At 42.6% G+C, this 21,844-nt stretch overlaps 1 protein-coding gene across 6 annotated transcripts in view; it reads left to right on the top strand.

The window, feature by feature from the left end:
* The window catches only part of HS3ST1 (heparan sulfate-glucosamine 3-sulfotransferase 1), a 46,199-nt gene that overhangs the window by 7,961 nt on the left and 16,394 nt on the right, over positions 1–21,844 (top strand). Inside the window, exon 1 of one of the 6 annotated variants that reach the window (XM_017871890.1) lies at positions 15,287–15,520. The exons of the other annotated variants lie outside the window; for them this stretch is intronic. The gene's annotated coding sequence lies outside the window, so the exon portion shown is untranslated. Of the gene's footprint in view, positions 1–15,286; positions 15,521–21,844 lie in introns of those variants that run through there. 6 annotated transcript variants of the gene reach the window in all.

Genomic DNA, 21,844 nt, shown 5'->3' on the forward strand with positions numbered 1-21,844 from the left:
GCAAAGAAATACATTTAGATGTGAAATAGTCACATCTCCTTTCATCCCTCAAGAACTTCTATTTCAGCATTTTAGGTCTTGTCGAATTTCCCCTAGAATTCCTGCAGATGAAGTACTTGTACACCCTGCAGTAGGTTGTTTTATGTAAATGTCTTCATTCTTTGGTTTAGGAAGGTAAATCAAAGTTCTGTATCAGCAGTTAAAATACAGTGAGAGAAAGGTGACTTCAGATGCAGCTGAAATGAAAAGACATGCTTGCCTAGCTGTGCTCCGAAAAGCCCATACTTGTGTGGCAGGGAATGAGAGTGGGCTGGGAGCCTCCTCTGGAAAACTGGCTTGCACTTTACTTGAATTACTTCTAAAACCAGATCTTTCCCAGTGTCCTGGGTAGGAAGGAGGGGGAGGGTGTTGGTTACAGATTTCTGAGATTAGATTTTGAAGCTATTTTTGTGGTTGAAAGAGCATGACTTTGGAAGTCATTTATGTTTGAATTTCTGGCCTTGTTCGTACTGGTTGTGTCACTCTGAGTAATAGACAATTTTTCTGGGCCTCAGTTTTTTTCCATACTCCCAGGAGGATTGAGGGAGATGGCCAATATGTAGTGCCTAGCACAATGCTCAATGTGTTTTGTCTTGTGTAGATTTGCCAGATTTAGCAAATACAAATACGGAACACCTAATTCAATTTGAATTTAAGACAGACAACAAATAATGTTTTAGTATAGTATGTCTCAGATACTAAAAAGTAAGAAATGTGTCACGTTTATCTAAAATTTCAATTTAACTGGACATCCTGTATTTTATTAGCATCCCTATTCTCCTAGTAGAAGTTCTGAAAGATTCTTTTCTGAAAGTTCTTGTGCCATAGGAAGATAAAGAAAGCAGTGTAGTCTTCAAGGTGAAATGACTTGTCCAGGGAGTACGGTCCAAGGCGAAAGAGAAGGGCTGTTTTCTTTGGTGAACCAAGCAACAGAACAATCAAACCAAAGCAAGCTTATTTCTTTGCTTTAAAGGACCAAAAGAAGTGTCGACCAAAACAGAACTCTGGGCATTGAAGAAGTGAGCCCAATTCTTGCCTATGTCACCAAAGCACAAGCCAGATTATTCTCAACACCCTTCAAGAAGAAGGTATTTCAACCCTGTGAGGCCACCAGAGTGCTGTTCATTCCGCTAAGATAGAACCTGATTAAATACTAACATTGCTCCAAGCTCGTTACTGTAGGGCTGGAATTAGAAACACTAGCCTCACACAGGGTTCCACTGAGTACACTGAAGGGATCCTTTGTGCTTTGAAAACTCACACCTGAAATTGCTCCTGCAATAAAAGCTAATAAAACTGTTAGAGAGCTTTTCAGACTCACTCCCCACAAATAGATGAACACAGATTATAAATTGAGTCTGAGATCTCTCCTGACTCCATGCTGTTCTGAGGAGGGCTGTGAAAATGTTGCATTTCCGTTTCAGGCGATAGTCTAATGGGGAACTAAAGTAACAAGAGTTTTGTTGCATGTGGACTTTCCAAAGCAGAGTTTCATGCTTTCTTTAGTAGTGAGGTATTGCTTATGCTAAAATAACCGGTTCCTCTTGTGTGTAATATCAGTGACTCCTCGTTTAACCTGAACTTCTTACTAGCAGGATGTTTACGTGAAATACGGGCCAGAAAGAAGGTAGAACAGCATTATGATTAGTGTGAAGGCTTAACCAGCCAGAGAGATCTGGTTAGAATCTGCTATGCTACTTTGCAGCCATGCCATAAGAGGCGAGCTACTTTACAGCTCAATGTCTCAGGCTCCACCTCTGCAAAACAGGCTTAATTAAAATTATAGCACAGATTTTATTTCATGTGCATTAAATTAATAAGTTATGTCATGCACTTATACAATGTCTGGTTCACAGTAAGAATTTTTTTTTTTTTTTAACGATGCCATTAATGATGAGGGAAAGCAAGGAAGGCCTCTGGATTGCAAACTCAATGTTCTATCACAAAGACCACAGACTAATCTGTTTTTTCAAATTATATTTTAATGGGTTAAACGTGCCCCTACCATATATGTTTTCTTACTAGAAGGCCCCTACTTTTTCTTTTTTCAAAATTCGATTGTATTTTATTTTACTTTAAGTTCCAGGATACAAGTGCGGAACACGTAGGTTTGTTACATAGGTAAATGTGTGCCATGGTGTTTTGCTCCACCCATCAACCCGTCATCTAGGTTTCAAGCCCTGCATGCATTAGCTATTTGTCCTAATGCTCTTCCCCCCATCTCCTGCACCCCCAACTGACCCCGGTGTGTGTTGGTCCCCTCCCTACGTCCATGTGTTCCCCTTGTTCAACTCCCACTTACGAGTGAGAACATGTGGCGTCACAAACTAAATTTTATGCATCATATTCATGGGACAGCATCTCAGTCTTTTGCCCTTTGTTTCTTTAGTCTTAATTTATATCATGCAAGTAAGCACTGTTATTCATTTTCTAGGCCAACAAATGAGATGCAGCAATGTAGCAAAATATGGAGGCAACAGTGAGAGGAAGATACAGGAAAAGTACAGGGAGAGGAAGAGAAGTGGGGAGATGAGATGGACGGAGGGTGAGAGAAAGGAAGAGATACAAGACAAGAGAAGAGAAAAATCGTGAAAAGCAGAAAAAAGGATTTGAAGAGCGTAGAAGTCCAGTGACGTTTTGTGACAGGGTGGTCTTCAGCAGCCCCTGAGTAAACCCCAGTGCAGCCAGGCCACTGAGAGTGGCACATGCCACTCCCTCTCCCTGCCTCAGCAGAGCTGCTCAGAGCCCCAACACAATGCCTCATGACCTTGAGGAAAAGACATAGAAACTGTAGGGTTCCAACCAGAAAGCATATGGAGCGTGATAGGAACAGTGAGCCATGTACCTTCTCCCCAGTCTGTTTCTGTGACAGCCGAGCATCACAGATGAAAACTGAAGACAAGGGACCTGAGTGCCATCTTGTGGAGGGACAAGCCATGGTGCCCCTGTTGGTCCTCTCACTGTGTGTGGGTTTGGTTTGCTTTTAATGGCTTGCATGGTGTATCCTGGCCTTCCTCCTGTCCCTAAGCCCCACCTCCTGCACCGTGGGAACTGAGCCTTTCTGGGGTGATGAGTACATTGACACCAGTCATTCTGTGATGCAGGATCATTCTTGGGGCCAGAGCTCCATTCGCAGTTTGAAATTCATGGTGGCTCTGGGCACAAGAGACTTTTCCCTGATCCAGAAGGTAGTATTTGAAGCATTTGACGATGGGGAAGTGACTGGGCATCATTGAACTTTGGTCGCCTTATCTGTCAAATGGAATTATATTTCCTTATGGACTTTTGTTGTGGGAACTACATTTCATGATGTATGCAAAGCACCCATGAGAGAGCTTGATATGTAGTTAAGTGTCTATAATGTGGCACTTAATAGTAATGATTATTTTTCTTGCTGGTAAGCCTGATTTTGATTGAAAAGCAGATTACAAATGTCATCATCGATCTAGCTGCTTATTGCCTTCCAGTCCACCTCTGCCTTCTGGCCGATCCTCCCCTCCAGTGTGGCTAAAGTGCCACAGTGTCCCAAAGCAGCCAATCTCATCACTCTGCTCTAAAGTAGGAGGAGAGCAAGGTGCAGGGGGGCTGCGAGGAGGGGGGCTCTCTTTTAATCACAGAGGAAAATCTTTCTCAAACGCCAGAACATTTTCCCCTTGTGTCCTCTTGACCAAAAGCTAAGTCACAGGCTTATAGGTAAAATAATTACAGCATAGGAAACTGAGGCAGGAAGACATTTGAAGCAATGTAAAAGGAAAATGAATCGACTATGGTAACTCTGAATTGATCCTTCTTGCCTTTGGGCAACAATTACACTTCTGTTCATATATTACCATTGGAGATTGATCCTGCTTAGCTTCATCACTTCTCTTTTACTGCGGTCTTCAGCTAAAACACAAATCTTATATCTTTCTGGCTTCTGTTTTGTTTTCCTTCCCAGCTCTGTCATTTTACAGCCATTTGCAATCTGCAATATTTCTCTATGTTAATCTCTCTCGCTAACCTGTGAAATCTTTGTAAAACACAAATACAATCAGGTTATTGCCCAGTTCTGTAATTCAGAAAGTTCCATGGATTTCCATTATTCATAATATTAACGTTTAACTGCAGGACTTTTAGATGCAAGAAGAGGTCAAGTCCCAGCCACATCGCTTCATCACAGTATCACCTTGGGCAGGTGAATAATCTCTAAACTTCAGGTATTCTTCCATGATTATTATGAATTTTTCATACACTCATTATTAACATTTAATTTGTTCTAATAGACAAAATTGTAGGAGGATGGGGACTTTGTCTAGAGCTCCCCACTCCAAAAATCTGTCTCTAATCTGAACCAATGCCTGGCAGACAGTGGTCACCCAGGAAATAATTGTGGAGTGAAAAACCATGCAACCTAATGACCTCCATTTCGTAGAATAGCCAGGATTAAATACGATAATGCATTTACTTATTATTTTAATTATAATGCATTTGATTAACTTAGAATGTTTAATACACATAGTGGGTGCTTGAAAGCTAGCTCTCCTTTTAGTTTTTTTTTTTTTTTTTTAAGTAATAAAAGTATTGCTGAAATTCAAGTTCTGCAGGATGGTTCTCACATTCTAATTTATTAAGCCTCATCATTAGCCACTCTCTGTTCTGTACACGTACCTCATCATCTGACCTCAGGACCACCCTTTGTTCCCAGATACATCAGGAATGTGAGCATTCACAGCCCTGCACATGCTGTTTCCTATGCCTGGAACTTCTGTACATTCTCCCTTTTCTTATCAGGTTCAGACTGTATCATTCTTTACGGGCTGTCTAGCTCTGTCCCAATACACTGCTCCCTCTCCACGGTAAATCACGGCCTGTGTGCCTTTTGCCTTGGATCTCTCCCTTCCAGGTACTTGATGGAACGTGCTTTCCTTCCTAGTTGGAGTTCAACAGGGCCATGCAAAAGCGAGGGGAACTGATATGTGGTCACCTGGCCTGAAGCTTTAAGAGCCAGCCCATGCTTTGTGCCAGATCTCCTCCCCGCCGGCCTGGTGACTGGCACTACTCCAGAGAGTACCTGCTTCGTCTTTCTGCCTCTCTGAGAGACAGAGCGGTGTCCTGCCACCAACCCTCGTGGGACAAACAGCCAAAGGGAGGAGGGACAGAGATGTAGGTGCTGATCTCAGGCTAACCTGGCATACCCTGAACGAGGCACCACCTCTCCAGTCCTGGAGCTCTCCGACTTGTGCAGGTGGCATTGTTGTCATTGCTGATTGACTTGGCTGCATCCCTCAGGAGACAGCTCCCAGACAGCAGGACAGAACCCCGGTCGTGCCCCTTCATGCCCCTTCACACCTCTTGTCCAGAGTATAAGTCCTCGATCCCTGAGTGAAATATGGATTTATGTATGGATTTACATGGTGAGAGGGGATGAAAGGAGAGGTCTTTGGTCATGGTTGTTAGGAAGTGAAAGTACCATTATGATAAACAGAATTATCAGTCTTTGAGGGGAGGCAGATCTTTTCGCTCAGATTGCCTGAGTTCAGATTGGCAGCTGTCTTTTGTCATCTCATGAAGGGTTTAAAGTGACCTGAAAAAATGTCACCTGGGTAAGGTCAATGCTACCTGCACTCTGCCCTTTCCCTGGACTTTCTCATAGGAGTTCTTATGTGCATCAGCCCTTCCCCAACCAGGAAAGCACCTGTTCTAGGAATGGTTTCACTTTCACTCGTACTGGAGCAGCCTGCTCCTGCTGGCTTCTCACCCCTACACAAGTCTCCTTAGCTGCACATGTTTCCGCAGAAGCACTCTCTCTGCAGTGTCATTGGGTCATTTGGTGACACAGACCACCAGGCCCTATTCATTTAGCCAAACCCGTATTTGGTTTAAGATTGTCATCACCTGCTACTTTTTCTTACTTTAATTCTTAAGGTTCTCTGCTAAAGGCAGCACAAAGGCTAATTACCTTATAATAGTTGTCCTTTAAAAACACTAGATTAAGAGCCACTTTATGCTTTTTATTCTGCTTTTCCTTTGTCACCTTTGTCATTTGTCTCTGCGTAGCTATCAATAGAGCAGAGTTTTTGTGCTTTCACTGGAGAATGTTTCTTTCCTACTCATCAATTTTCAGAATGTTGTTTCTTTCTTTACTTATGACAATTATTTAAGCAGACAAAAATAGTTGTCGTTAAACCTAAATTATTACTAATATTTTTCTTTCTCTTTTCTCTTCAAGTTAGTATCATTGAACTATTATTGATTGAGTGAATACTATTGAGCAGTTATTTACTGTGAGTCTATCACGTGTCAGGTGGGCTAAAATGTTTTTTCTGTAATATTTTACTTAGCTCCACCTAAGAAAACAGGCAAGACAGGGAAATTAGGCCCAGAGTGAAAAATAGCTTCTTCAAGGGCATGTAACTAACCCAGAATGTAAATCCAAGATAATTTAAACATGATTCTTTGATCTTTCTGCCCCATCCATTTGTTTCTCTATTTCCCTATTTACATACTTTAGCATGGACATTAGTTCAAAGTGTTGAACTTTGTTTTTGTCCTCACCAGACGCCTGAACTTTCCTCAGGTGCCTTCTTCCAATATGCTCCGAATATTAGCATATTCCAAATTTCCTAATCCCAACCTCCTTAACGTTGATGAAATAGCGTCTATTCCACAGTTTCCTTCATCTCCTTGAAATGGCAGTGTTTGCTTCCATATCCATCTTTCCCCCTTACACAGTGAGTTCCCTGGGATGGGACCTAATTTTCTTCCTGTATTTCTGGGCTTGGTTACCTATGACCCGAGCAAATAATATCGAACCCTCGGCAGCGTCTGAATTTGCTAATCTTACATTGTGGGAGTGAAGAAAGGAGATAATAACTGTAGAAAGAAATCCTGGATCCTAACTTAGTGACTCACAGTATTAAAATTCTCTCTCTATGAATCTAAGCATTGGAGGAAAAACTGTGAAAAACCAATCCAGAGATTTCAACACAATTTCCAAGACTTTATTTAACATGAACTACTGTTCTTTGGCCAAGCCTACTCATCTTCCTTGGCAGGTTGAACACTAATGAATCTGTTGAATTAGATTTGATATCAATCTGCAATACAAAGCCAGGCCTGAGTGTTCACACTAGCTAGTGGGGGAAGTAAATATGGTTGTTAAAGTAGAAAAGCAATGGGACTGATTTGACCAAGGCAGCCGCAATCCATTTTATTCTTTAGATGCCTCTGAAAACTCATCGTTATGGTAGCATGCTATGGGCTAGAACATTTCAGGACTTCTAGGCATTGCTTCCTTCATTAATGTACTGATGACCTTGAGAAGGTTGTGAGAAGCAGGAAGTCTTGAAAACTTAGTTCATCATTGGAACAATCACACACATGTGTATATATATACACACACACACACAGAAAAAGACACAGCAATTATATGCCACAGGCCCCTCTTGAAAGGAGATGGAACCAGGACTTGATGAGTGAACCTTGCTGAGGTCCCGTCAAATGTAATGAAGATGACAGAATAAAGATCCCCATAGCCAAGGCTCTCTTGCCTGCAGCTATACCGCTCTGCAAGTGCCTGACTGTAGAAGCTAAGCATGGTCAGGCCTGGTTAGTACTTGGGATGGGAGACTGCTCAGGAAGATCCATGGTTTTATGCTTTAAAAAAAAAGAAAGGAAAGAAGCCTATCTCATGCAGCCTCCTGCTTGTCCTTCATTTCTCCTCCCAATATCTTTGCTTTTCCTTCTTTCTCATTAAGAGTTAGAGGAAGAGGCCGGGCGCGGTGGCTCAAGCCTGTAATCCCAGCACTTTGGGAGGCCGAGGCGGGCGGATCACGAGGTCAGGAGATCGAGACCATCCTGGCTAACACGGTGAAACCCCGTCTCTACTAAAATACAAAACTAGCCGGGCGACGAGGCGGGCGCCTGTAGTCCCAGCTACTCCGGAGGCTGAGGCAGGAGAATGGCGGGAACCCGGGAGGCGGAGCTTGCAGTGAGCTGAGATCCGGCCACTGCACTCCAGTCCGGGCGACAGAGCGAGACTCCGCCTCAAAAAAAAAAAAAGAGTTAGAGGAAGAAATGCAGTTATTAACAGGTGATAACTCTTGTTCACATGGTTTTTGTTTTTATTTTGAAACACAAAGCAATCTATTTCTAATTGTAGTTCTGCTATCATTCTTATCTCATAACACATGAATAAGACCAAAATGGTTTTCATGTACATCTCTCAGTCCATTGTCTATGAGCCTCTGTGTTCTTCCCACAAGCATCCTGTCCTTAGCTCTCTCACAGCCCTAACCCTAATGTGATCATGGCTGTTTGTGTTTTGTTTTGTACCTTCTCTCTCTATTGTTCCCTCTCCACACACTACACCCTGCATGGTCCCAAGCTGTTTGAGGGAAGAGACAGAGTGGGTGTCAACTGTGTCTCTAATTTCTTAGTGCCTGATGCACCGTACACTTATTTAGGCCTTGACTCTGAATTGCGGATACTCTCACACCCTGATACTTTACAAAGTTTGCTTCTCCATTTGCTGAGGAAGAGGCTGAGTGTCATACGTGGCACAAACCGGGGAACTAGACCCCTGTGGCAGCTCTCAGTCCTCGGCTCTTGTCCTAAGCAATTCTACTCACTCCCAATCGTCCATACCGTATTTAAGCCAGCAGAAGCCTTAGGGCAAACTGCCCTCCTCCAGCCTAAAAGGTGATTAAGCTGCCTGTTTGGTGTGGGGATAAGGGAAATCTTATCCCACCACATGCCCCAGGTTGAAAGGATTCTCTTCTAATGGTTATTGTCAGTGATCAACTTTTTATAGAATACTTATCTTAGTTAATTACGGCTACTATGACCAAGCACCATAGGCTGGATGGCTTATGAACAACAGAAACAGACTTCTTACGGTACTGCAGGCTGGAAGTCTGAGGCCAGGATGTCAGCATGCTTGGGTTCTGGTGAGAGCCCTCTTCTGGGTCACAGCCCCTGCTGAATTCTCCTTGTATCCCCACATGGCAGAAAGAAAATGAGCCAGATTTCTGGCCTCTTATAAGGGCGCTAATCCCCATTCATGAAGTCTTCACCTTCATGACCGAATTACCTCCCAAGGGCCTCACCTCCAATACCATCATGACGGGGATTTGATTTTAACATACTAATTTTGTAAGGACACGAACATTCAGTCCACATGAGTACAATGCTTTCTTATTTGCCTTGTTTCATTCTAGTAATGGTTAAGCATTCTTCATAGATTATTTCTCAGTCTAACTGATCCACCTCTCAGTCAGGTCCTAGGTTCAATGAATAGTCATTGAGTGAGTGCTAAGTATGATCTGAGTAGAATCAGAGCAGCAAGTGCAGTTCGAGAGGACCTACCCGAGGAAACAGCCTCTTTTCCACTAAAGGCTGTATTCTTCCCCCTCCCCATCAAAAAGACCTCAGCAGCTTAGAAGTTTGATATATGGTGCTACCTTTAACCTATAAAATGTTAGACTGATGCCCACACTGGTGACAAAACTTTGTGGTTAGCTTTTAACAATAATCACTGTGGCTAGGAATTTTGGATTCCATAGCCCTTGAAAAATCCTCTTGAAATTTTGGATTCCAAGAGAGCTAAGCTCTCTTGGGGTGATCAACCCATATGTTTCTCAGTCCTCTAAAGCATTCATGTTTTAGATTGATCTTATATGATCTTAGAATTTGCGACCCAATCGTTTTACTCTGTAAACAAGGCTTAGAGTATCCCTGTGTCTTGCTCACCGTCACATGGAAGTCAAGACAGAACCAGGGACTAGACCCCAGCTCCTATTTGCCAATTCAGCACCCTCTTTACCCTGGTGCTTTGGCCCTTTCAAGCAAAGAAGACTTCATGGATATGCATATTATGTGTCTGAATTATTGATGACCTGAATTGAAGTTTTAGCATCTATTGGGATATGGAAGTCTGACAGTGACAAAAATGGAAATTTGGTGGGAGTTTTCTACGCCAGCCCCGCTCTTTAACAGTTTACACAGTCACATCTCCTTTGATCCCCGTGACAATCCCATGAGGTTGGTGCTGTGACTATCCCCACATTTCAGATGGGAAGAGGCATATAGAGGTCACATGGCTTGATCTTGGTCATATGGAGTCAGTATGGGTGCAGCCAGGACTCCAACCCAGGCCCTTAATCACCAGCCTCCCCACTCTGAATTCCTGTGCTTCATCTTGATGATTCCTGAACTTCTCCTTCTGGCATTACTTTATTTAAGTAACCATAAATAACATTTTAAAAGTATAAAATGTAAATCATTTTGCATCAACATTCAGAAAGAACGAATGACCAGGCCACTGATGGTTTAACTTGATATACACCACGGCATTCAATCTGAAGATAGTGTAATTATAATATGAGATAGCAAGAAATTACAGAGAGGGCTGTGTGGAGTGCACGATCTAGGTGTTGTTTCTCTGGATAGATTACATGGCGTTTAAATATTTCAAGATTAGCAAGATGATAAAACAGGCGTCTCCTGTTTAAAGTAAAGCTTGAGTCAGAAGCAAATGAGATACTAATTTATTTGTAGAACCTGAAGCATCAGTATAATGAAATATTTAACTTGAATGACACTTTAAAAAAATTTCAAGCAAGGGACAAATGGAAATCACAGTGGTGTGTATATGTAGGTGGGCCAGAGGAAATAACCATGTACCATTGCTTTATTCAGTGCTATCATATGAACTGCAACAGTTTTTTCAGAAAAGGAAAAATGTGGTCAATATAAAATCAAACCCACTAAGGAATACTACTTGTATTATTTCTATGCCAGTTTTCCCTTTGAGCTCTTTCAGGCATGGATGCCGCTTTGTCATTGCTCTACCCCTGATGTTTTTCATGGTGCCTGGCAATACGAAGCACTCTCTTAAATGTTTTGTTTTTAAATGATCATGATAAACCAAGACCACACATATCTAAAAGAAAGATAATAAAAGCTCCTGGGCCAACTGACCAAAAGTTTCCAAGTTACGCCATTAACTTTTCTCAAGTCAGAGCCTGTACATAGTGAAGTGACATTGCTGAGATTTAAGTTCAGGACTGTATGCTTCGTCCTAATGCCAGGACTATTTTTCCTCTCCTCTTTTTCTGTTTTTTATTTTTTATTTTATTTTTTTTCTGGAGATGGAGTCTCACTCTGTCGCCCAGGCTGGAGTGCAATGGCGTGATCTTGGCTCACTGCAACCTCTCCCTCCCTGGTTCAAGCAATTCTCCTGCCTCAGCCTCCTGAGTAGCTGGGATTACAGGTGTGCACCACCACGCCTGGCTAATTTTTGTATTTTTAGTAGAGACGGGATTTCACCATGTTGGTCAGGCTGACCTTGAACTCCTGACCTCATGATCCACCCGCCTCAGCCTCCCAAAAGTGCTGGAATTACAAGCATGAGACACCACTCACGGCCTCCCCTACCCTCTTTCTAAATTTCTAGGTAGAGGACTGAAGCTTCTCAAGCTGTGGGTCCTGTAGCCTCATCCACACCAGCACCTGCCATGGCCCATGCTCCCCATCACAAACCTTAGCATAGGCTAAGGTTTTCCTTGTACCCCATTTAGCTTTGTCTCCTACTGCCCTGAATGAATGCTCCCATGGGACTTTCTTCTGAGCATGGCCAAGTTTTCTCCAAGATTGTGTTCAAACATGGCCTTTGCTGTGAGGTCCTTCCAGGCCCTCCCTGACCCTCTGCCAGCTCCCATCTCTCTCCTCTGGGCTCTTGAGTTTCCACGGATGGATCTATATCTACTCTGAAGTCTAGTCATTCATTCTTTCCACGTGCATCTTCCACATTATAAGGTGCTCCTTGAAGACAAGGACGGGATTGTTTCAGTGTCCCCAGGAACTCAGTAAAATTTTAGAAACATCGTAGATGCCTTGTAAGAGCTTGAGTGATCACCTATGGGCAAAGCATAGACCTTAGGCATTGCTCTCTGCAGACTTGCCATTCAGTCTTTTTTATTTTTATTTTTTTTCTTTTCTTCACTTTACTTGGCAAGTTATATCCATTTATGAGATTCCTAAAAATCAGTACTTTTCACATAAATATCCATAGTTGAGTTTTGAAAAATGTGAAGATCAGACCACTCTGGTCCCTGGTCTCTGACAATATCTGCCAGAGTTGGCAGCACCTGCTTCTTTAGCCAAATCACACACACAGCTGCTTGCCACCATCTCCCACCAGCCAGCTGGCTTCACACATAGATGTCACCTGCCTAAACCTGGAAGCATTTGAGTGCTGCCCCTGGAAAGACACACAGTGGAGGAAGTCCCAGCCAACCTGTTTTGTTTTACTAATTCTTCTGAGGACCATGTACTAGTCAGGTAGGGCTGCTATCATCAAATATCATGCAATGGATGGTTTAAACAATAGACATTTATTTCCCACAGCTTTGGAAGCTGGAAGCTCAAGATCAAGGTGTCAGTAGAAGTGGTTCTTCATGAAACCCCGTTCCTGGCTTGCAGAGGGCCACATTTTGGCTGTGCCTTCACATGGTGGAGAGAATGAGAGAGAGAGAGAGAGAGAGAGAGAGAGAGAGCTCTGTTTTATCTTCCTCTTCTTATCAGGACACCAATCTTGCCAGGATCAGCCCTGCCCTTACAACCTTATCTAAACCTAATCATCCAAACCCCCCGCCTCCAAATACCATCACACTGAGGGTTAGGGTCTCAACCTATGAATTTGGGGAGGACAAAAACATTCAATCCATAACAACCTGGCTCAAGGAATGAGACAAATAATCTCTCCCTATTTGCCCATTTCAGGGGAAACAATTTACTTCGGTTTGTATAAATTTATTTTCAGCTGTGAATGATTCCAATCTTCCTTGCCCCCTCAAAAAAGGACAGATTTTGGAGGGCACATAACCTCCATGTGTATGGAGGTTAGTAAGATGCAAATTGGGAGACCCATGTTTCTGAGTCAGTTCAGTCCCTGCAGGCCTGACCTTGGGGTTCTTGTTCTCTGCTTACCTCAGTTTCTCTATCTGCAAAATGATGCGACAGAATAAGATGATGGCACGTGGCTGTTTTGCCTCTGATGCTTTGTGTGTCTTTCCTGACCATTTCTGGGTTAACACAAAAGATTTGTGGGTACTAACCATCTGCAGGGTGATCAATGAACATCCACTCCATCCAGGGGAGCTTCTTTAGCTAAGATGGCACCTCTCAGAGGCTCAGTCACCCCTGGAGTAGGGGCTGAAGCCATGCACCCCAGCATGGGCCCAAGACAGCCCAGTTCCTGTCTCCTGTCTGTTATGGGGCCCCTCTTCCACTCAGTTGCACTGAGTAATAGGAGAAGCCCTGTCTGTCCGCCCTCCTGTCACAGAGCTCTGCTGCGCAGTGCCTGAGCCACTGTGTTTCTGCTTCTAATGAAGGATTTATTTAGGTCACTGCTGCCTTCTGCGCACAGCAATGCAGATTAAACATGTTGAGAAGTAACTCCTCCTCTTCCTTCACTGGAGGCCTGCCTCACCACTGCACACACCTGGCTTCTCATCATTCATTCAGGAGCCCTTTATGAAGGACCCATGGCCACTGCGTGCCCTTCCACAGAGAACTGAATTATTTCTATGTGTCACTGTCCTTTCTTCTTTGAGCCTCTGTCTGGTTGAGTCACTGCAGTACTTTGCATCATGAACAAATGTGTTTGACTAATTATCATCCCAGGATCCCATTTATAACACCCAGGATTTTTCTTTTTAAGGGACAAAAATAACTACCATGATTTGAGAGCTTACCACAGGCCAGACAGTATGGCAATACCCTAAGCATGCCACATGTACTATTTTATTTAATCCTCACAGTAAATATGTAGGGCCCGTGCATTCAATCTCAAGCTCCGAGTTTCAGGGCTGTCTTGCAGATTTCAAGTTACAGAGCTAAGATTTGAGACTGGATTTTTGGCTGTAAATCCTGTTAATTCCCAGCGTCTTCCCTCCATCTCCTGCCTCCCAAAATACAAACTCGGCAGCCAAAATAATCGCTGTCTATTTTGTCTACCACAATTGTTTTCAATCCTGGAATTAAAAATATACTACCCCAACAACAGTAGGAAACAAAACAAATAGAAAACAAAAGACCTTGCCCATCTCTGCCCTGGGCCAAGAGTATCAGAATCTGAATTGGCACCCACATTCTAACCTCACAGGATCCTAGCCATTCCAAAGACTATCGAGGGTTAGATCAGCTCCTCTGGAAATTTATGAGGAATACAGAATCCCGGGCCTCTGCTCAGGCCTCTTACATTAGAATCTGCATTCGTAACTGGCTTTTCAAGTGACATGCGTGCATACGCATGTTTGAAAAGCACTTTGCCTGATGATTGTAACTTGCAGCCACAAGTCTCTCCCAGGAGGAAATCTTTAGTTACCTCTCATGCGAACTTTTTATCCAGATCCATGGGCCCTAATCCTTCACCTGATCTGGGGAATAATGTTGTGTGCGTTGACTTCAGACTACCTATGGGACAGGTTGCATTTATCATTCTCATTTTATCAAGGAGCACTTAGAGGTTCACAAATAGCACTGAGATGGGAATCCTTCTCCTGGTGAGCACACTATGCTACCTTCCTTGGCTTGCCAAGGCATCTCCTTCCTTCGATTTCAGAGAATTCAATTTATTGTCCAGTCAAACTTTTGTAAATATGGCACCTCTCAGACATGCAGAGAATTCAAGGATGCATAGAAGTCTAGAGGAGGAGATATTCGAATAGTCCTCCTCTTTTTCCAGGAAACAATGGGGCCAATTACTCTAACTTATCCCCCACTGCAGAGTTAATTGGTCCAAGAAAGCTTATTAACACTATGTGGCCTGACTTATGATCCTTTCTACCCTAAACTCTTTTCACCCCATCCCACCTCACAGCAATTACCATAAGGAAATCCAAACAAAAGTGAATGTCAACATTCGTTGAAGATTGACATGTATAGGCAATTTCAAGAAAATAAATATTTATGTAGGTCTTGAAATATCACTGTCCTCTCGTAGACTGACAGGCACAAACTGAATCTATTTCCAATTTCACTGTTTCCAAAATGACCTGCCAAAGATGAAAATCTGACACCACTGCGAGGTGCTCTTCAGTAGCTGTGCAAAGATGAAAGTGAAGACATTTTTCGTTCTTAACAATGAAAAAATAATCTTATACTTTTGATTGCCCAGAAGTTTGGTAGATTAAAAAAAAAAATGACAGTTCTGTTGTTCAACCTATCTTTTTTATGTTTCAGTGCGTTCCAGAAAATTAAATCACTCAACACCATGGGATTCTTGGAAAGAAGCAGTTCTTGCATAACAGTATAATAAATCTCACACTTCTTCTATCTCATTGTGGTTTTAAGTAAGCTCTCCCTCGCCTGGAATGCACTCCCCACTGCCCAAGGGAAAGCATCACCATTCAAAGGGGACAAAGGCACACCATGGACTTTGAGGATGGCCAGTGGAATATTTTAGTTTGATATTACCATGTTCTGTGACCTTGAGGAGGTAATTTAACCTTAACAGCATGTTTCCATTTCTGTCATGGCAGATATGAATATGAAAGGCAGGCCATTAATATTTGTTGAATGACTGTGTGCCAGACACTGTGCCATGTATTTGGCATGGGTCATCGTATTTAATTATGATGACACCCCTATCAAGAAGATTTAAGCTCATACTTACAGAGGGGAACGTGGAGCCTCAGAGAGGTTAGACATTGACTGAGGTCAGTTAGCAATAAGAATTCTAGCCTGGATCTACCTGATGGCAAAATCTTCTTTGTTCATCTACTACTCTCCACCACATTTTTATTGCTTAAAAATATAAAATAAAATGAGAGCAACCACCTCTTGTATTGTTGCAAATATTGGAAGAAATAATTTATACTCAAGTGCTTACCACCTGGCACCCAGTGAGTGCTCAGCAGGTAATCTCTTCCCTTCTAACCCTTTTGTTAAATCCTATAAGTGACTTGTGGTTGTATGTTTTGATCGTCCCTGCTACCCTAAAGGAGATTCCTGCCTGTGACAGTGTGTCATCATCTCTTGTTGAGGGGCTGTGAAGGTGTCCTGCAGACCGACAGATGGCAGGCATCACTGTTCCAGATTCATTAAATGTACCCCTTGTGAAATATCCTAGTTATTTCATTTCATCTATGAATATGTTCCAGTAGTGGGACTGAGAGAATATATTATAGTTAATTACATTTGAAATCTAGGTCATGATGTGAATTATGTAATAAGGAGACATAAGGAGAAAATGAAAATATTTTTGAAGGGTTGTTTCATAGCTTCCCCTCCTTTTTTAATCCAAATATTTTCTAGGCTCTCAGGTGATGTCGCCCAATCACGATTAGAAATGCTGAGTCCCCCTTTCAACTTCTGGTTTCTGCTTGACTCTCTAGAGACAGAAGTTGCAAACCCTTAAAGTTTCTCTTGCTACTGTGTTAAAATATGTTCCCAGTACCTTCCAGCTATTTGCCTGTCTACTGCATTTGACAAGTTCATTCGGCAAACAAAATGTCTAGAATGTGCTATAGACCAGAAATCATGCCAGGCCCTAGAGGATAGAGTAGAACAAGGCAAGACCTCCATTTGCAGGAAAGGCCTCCTTGGAAAGGAGTTTGGATTTAATTCCAAGTGCAAGGGAAGCCTCCATCTGGAAGATTCTGTGTACTCTCCGTTGGGTTTCCCATGCCTGGCATGTGGCTACTGTCTTCACAGTGGGACTTGAGGAAGTTCACTGTTGCTGATAGGAAGGACTTTAATCTTCTCAGTTCATGAAACTCAGGCCTTGGGTTTTCACTGTAGTACCCAGAAAACAGCTTCCCTGATAGAGGGAAGTAAACAGAGAGGTAGCTGGATCTCCCTTTGGGACCTATTAACCCATCTATAAAAGGAAGGCGGAGGTTCATTGTGCCCATCTTAGCAAGTCTCAGGTTTCATAGAAATTCCGTCCTTCATCAAAGAATTGGTGCAAGGCACAAACATTCAACAGGACCAAAGAAGTCGAGCCAAGTTCATTAACAACTTACTCACTAACTCCAGACATTGCCAAGAAAAGTGAAAGGGACAGTGAAGTACCTGGCTTTGTCTGTGTAGACTGACTTTGAATCCTTTCACCTCCTCTAACTTTCTAGACACACGACTTCATTTCTCTGAACCTCACTTTTTAAAATAATAACATGACTTACCTTGAGGACTTGCAGTGAGGATTACAGCAAGCCCTGCATGGAAAGTTGCCAGCCTAGTGCCTGCTGAGTAGCAATTGCTGCAGATGGGAGCTGTGATCTTTGCTTTTGCCAAGGTCGTGGCCTCTGCTCCAGGTGCTATGGAGAATTCTGTATCCATGCCCATGTCAGCCAGGGGCTTCAACTGTCAAAAGTTCCCATTTGTTTACTTTTATCTGGTTTGTTTCTTGAGGGAGAAGATCAAATTTGCCTTTGTGCTGCGTGCAGGTTCAAACCTGTCTTCCTGGTTCTTCTCCTGTTCAGGAAGCTCCTAATTTGTGAATGGGTAGGGGATCTTGCTTTCAGGAGAGTGTGTTCCACACTTAAAGAGTTCTCAGATTAAGAATTGCAAATGTGCCCAGTGCTCTCTGTCTCTGTGCTCTCTAACTCAGTTGCCACCAGTCATATGTGTCCTTGATATGTGCTACACGGGTAAATATATACACACTTGGATTTCGAAGACTGGGTAGAAAAAATGCAAAATCCCTCATTAATTTTATGTAGTGATTAGGCCAGGTATGGTGGCTCACGCCTGTAATCCAAGCACTTTGAGAGACTGAGACAGGTGGATCACTTGAGGTCAGGAATTCGAGGCCAGTCAAACCCCATCTCTACTAAAATTATAGTACAAAAATTAGCCAGGTGTGGTGGCACACACCTGTGGTCCCAGCTACTTGGGAGGCTGAGGCACAAGAACCACTTGAACCCAGTATGCAGAGGTTACAGTGAGCTGAAATCATGCCACTGCACTCCAGCTTGGGCAACAGAGGAAGACTCTGTCTCAAAAAAAAGAAATTACATAGGTGATTATATGTTACAGTGATAACATTTTAGATATATTAAGCTATGTGAAATATATGTTTTAAAATGTGACCCTTGGAAAATGTCTGAATGCATATGTGATACAAAATATATTTATATTGGACAGTCCTGACACACATTGTTTCATTTCCGTCTCAAAGTAATCATGTGAAGCAGGTGGAATTTTTACCATTTTACAGATGAGGCAACTGAAGCTAAGAGAGGTTAAGTCACTTTGACCAGGGTCCAAACTGGAGACAAGAATCGTGACTCCAGAGCATGTGCAATTCATTTGGATCCTTCTACTGACCAGAACAAATCAGCAAGTTTGACCCTGTACTGCATGTACCCTGTGTGTCAGCTGACACTGGAAGGTGGTGGTCAGGGAGTTGTCATTGCTGGGTAGATTTTGTTGGGTTTTTCTTCTTTGGATTCCCCAAAACATTGTCATTATTTTACATTACAAGCACTTACTCGAAAGACAGTAATAACAGCAACTAGACTACAGAACTGGAATTCAGGAGCCAGAAGTCCTAGGAACAGATTTACTATGTGACACTGGGCAAGCCATCTTGGGGTGTGAAAGGCAGGGACTAAGTGACCCCCTTCTTCCCTGATGTTTATAATTTCACTGTCAAGATCAAGGTGGCCCACAGGAATGGCTTATAGGTTCACCTGAGCTTGAGAATCTTTTTGTTTCTGAGAGTATTACAAAAAGGACCAAAAATCCTTTCTGTGCCCCTAGGAAGCCCAAATTACAAAACCACAAGAGGAAGTTGGCTCCTAATGCCCATGGTGTGCATGTAATATAAAACAGGTTATACTATGTTTAGATATTAATATATGTGTGCATACATTTACACACACATATATATACTTATACACATTTTTACATATATACATAAAAGATACACATGGGGTATATTTCTAAACATGATATATATGCTATATATAGTATGTGTGTATGTATATGTGTGTGTATATACTTGCATATGTGTATATAAGATGTTAGCTAATTTCTTTCTCTATAAGCCTCAAATATTTTTGAATGAAAAAGGTCTAGACATAAGTAAATACATTGTTAGAAAGGATTAAAGTACAAACAAGGAACTTTTAAGCTACTTAACTTCCCAATATGTAGTTGTTTTCTTTCATGAAGGACAAACTATATTTAGTTTCTTCTCTACTGTCTGCTGATAATTCCCCTTCAGGAAAGAAACCTCAGATGCACACTACACTAACCAGGATGCCTCAGGTTGGAGTGGAAGGAGCATAAACAGTCAGATAATATGAATTTCAGATCTGGCCTCGGCCTCTACACTTAGGTATCAAATCATATGGATGTGTTGTTCCCTGAGTCTGAACATGGAACTATAAGATGGGGATAGCAGGCCAGGCGCAGTGGCTCACGCCTGTAATCCCAGCACTTTGGGAGGCTGAGGCAGGTGGATCATGAGGTCAGGAGATTGAGACCATCCTGGCTAACACAATGGAACCCCATCTCTACTAAAAATACAAAAAAAAAAAAAAAAAAAAAAAAAAAATTAGCTGGGCGTGGTGGCGGGTGCCTGTAGTCCCAGCTACTCAGGAGGCTGAGGCAGGAGAATGGCGTGAACCCGGGAGGCAGAGCTTGCAGTGAGCCGAGATCACGCCACTGCACTCCAGCCTGGGTGAGAGAGTGAGACTCTGTCTCAAAAAAAAAAAAAAAAAAAAAAAAAAAAAAAAAAAAAAAAAAAGATGGGGATAGCAGTGAGCAACACACAGCATAGGTCTCTAAAGGGTAGTAGTTTGTCCGCCTCTCACTTGACCAACCTGTTATACCTGCACACACACACACATGCATACACACACATACAGACACACCCAAACATGCACATACAATTGCATACATTCTCATATCTCAAATATCTAAGAGCCAAGCACAACTAGTACATTTGGTCAAACAACATGGATGACTTGAGAAGGAAATGAAATTCAACCGAAACACCCTGAAATCATCAGCTGACTAAAGCAATTGGCCTGTTACATTGAGCTCACCCATCAGTAGAACCAACCTGAAACATCATTGTTCGTGGCTATCCTTTCTAAAGCATTCTTGATTTTTTCTTAAAAAGTTACATCACTGATCCCTCAGGTCCCTTCTCCAGTGCACTGTGGTTCTCTAAAGCCTTCCATCTGTTTGATTACTTGCTCTTTAACATGTTTTTCCAAACAGATAACACAATATCTGAGAAAGGTAGATCAGCTGGTTGATCATAAAAATGGATGTCCTGGAATTTGTTCTTCCTTTATTCATTCTGGACAAGTTTTAAACTAATGAAGTAAATTTTGAAATTACTGTACAAAAGATGATGGGTCCTCTTGATGGAGAGCATTTTTACTAGCTTTGTAAATCCCGCAGTCCCCAAGCCAGGCCTGTCTCTTATCCTTCCCTTACTGTGTTTTAACAGAGATGACTCAAGTGAGAGCATCCAGTCTCCTCTTTAGTGGACAATGTGACACACAGACTGAGTATCAGCTCCTTGAAAACATAAACCATGAACGGGTCTGTCCTGTGGAACCCCACAACATCTAGGCCAGCAGTTCCTGTGTCCTTTACTGCCTAAATGTTATAAATTCTTTTTTTTTTTTTTGTTTTTTTTTTGAGGCGGAGTCTCGATCTCGCCCCGGCTGTGAATGCACGTTGGCCGGATCATTCAGCCACCTGCCAAGCTCCGCCTCCCGGGTTAATCGCAATTTCTTATCGCTGCCTCAGCCCTCCGAGTAGCTGGGACTACAGGCGCCTGCCACCTCGCCCGGCTAGTTTTTTGTATTTTTAGTAGAAGACAGAGGTTTCACCATGTTAGCCAGGATGGTCTCGATCTCTGACCTCGTGATCCGCGCCGTCTCGGCCTCCCAAAGTGCTGGGATTACAGCTTGAGCCACCGCCGCCCGGCCATGTTATAAATCTTAAACAGGTAAAGAGGAGAAGTTTTGTGGAAAAGAGGTGGTTTGTGGCTAAAGAACCCTGAGTTTAGAGTTTTCAATTTGGGCTCTGAATTTTGAAATAGACTAATAGAATTGTGTCCTTAGACAAGGCTAGCCTCTATAAAATGGTGGTGACAGGCCAGGCGCGGTGGCTCATTCCTGTAATCCCAGCACTTTGGGAGGCCGAGGTGGGCAGATCACTGGAGGTTGGGAGTTCAAGACCAGGTTGACCAGCATGGAGAAACCCGATCTCTACTAAATATACAAAATTGGCCGGACGTGGTGGCACATGCCTGTAATCTCAGCTACTCAGGAGTCTGAGGCAGGAGAATTACTTGAACCCCGGAGGCGGAGGTTGCAGTGAACTGAGATCACACCATTGCACTCCAGCCTGAGCAACAAGAGCAAAACCCCATCTAAAAAAAAAGAAAGAAAGAAAGAAAGAAAAAAAAATGGTGGTGACATCAGCCCTGCCTTCCTACCTTACAATGTAGGATTGTAGAGACAATAGCTGAGCATAGTATGAGACCACATTATCAATAGTAAAGCTTTGGACACATGAAGGCTTTTTTGTACGTTGTAGTAATTTCACTTGTTTATCCCTCCAGGCCTACTTCAAATGCTTCCACCACTGTGAAACCATCCCCAATTATTTTAGGCAAAATGAATGAACATGTGTCTTCGTAGTACCCTACCTAAATTACAATCATAACATATATCACCCTGATGCCTATAATCAGGCTGCATCAATTAACTTTTGCCAATTTCCTGCTGCAATACAAACCACTCCAAAACTCAGTGGCTTAAAACCACAATCATGTATCTTCGCTCAT

This window comes from Rhinopithecus bieti, unplaced genomic scaffold (assembly GCF_001698545.2).
Source record: "Rhinopithecus bieti isolate Rb0 unplaced genomic scaffold, ASM169854v2 scaffold_865, whole genome shotgun sequence".
Taxonomy (NCBI): domain Eukaryota; kingdom Metazoa; phylum Chordata; class Mammalia; order Primates; family Cercopithecidae; genus Rhinopithecus; species Rhinopithecus bieti.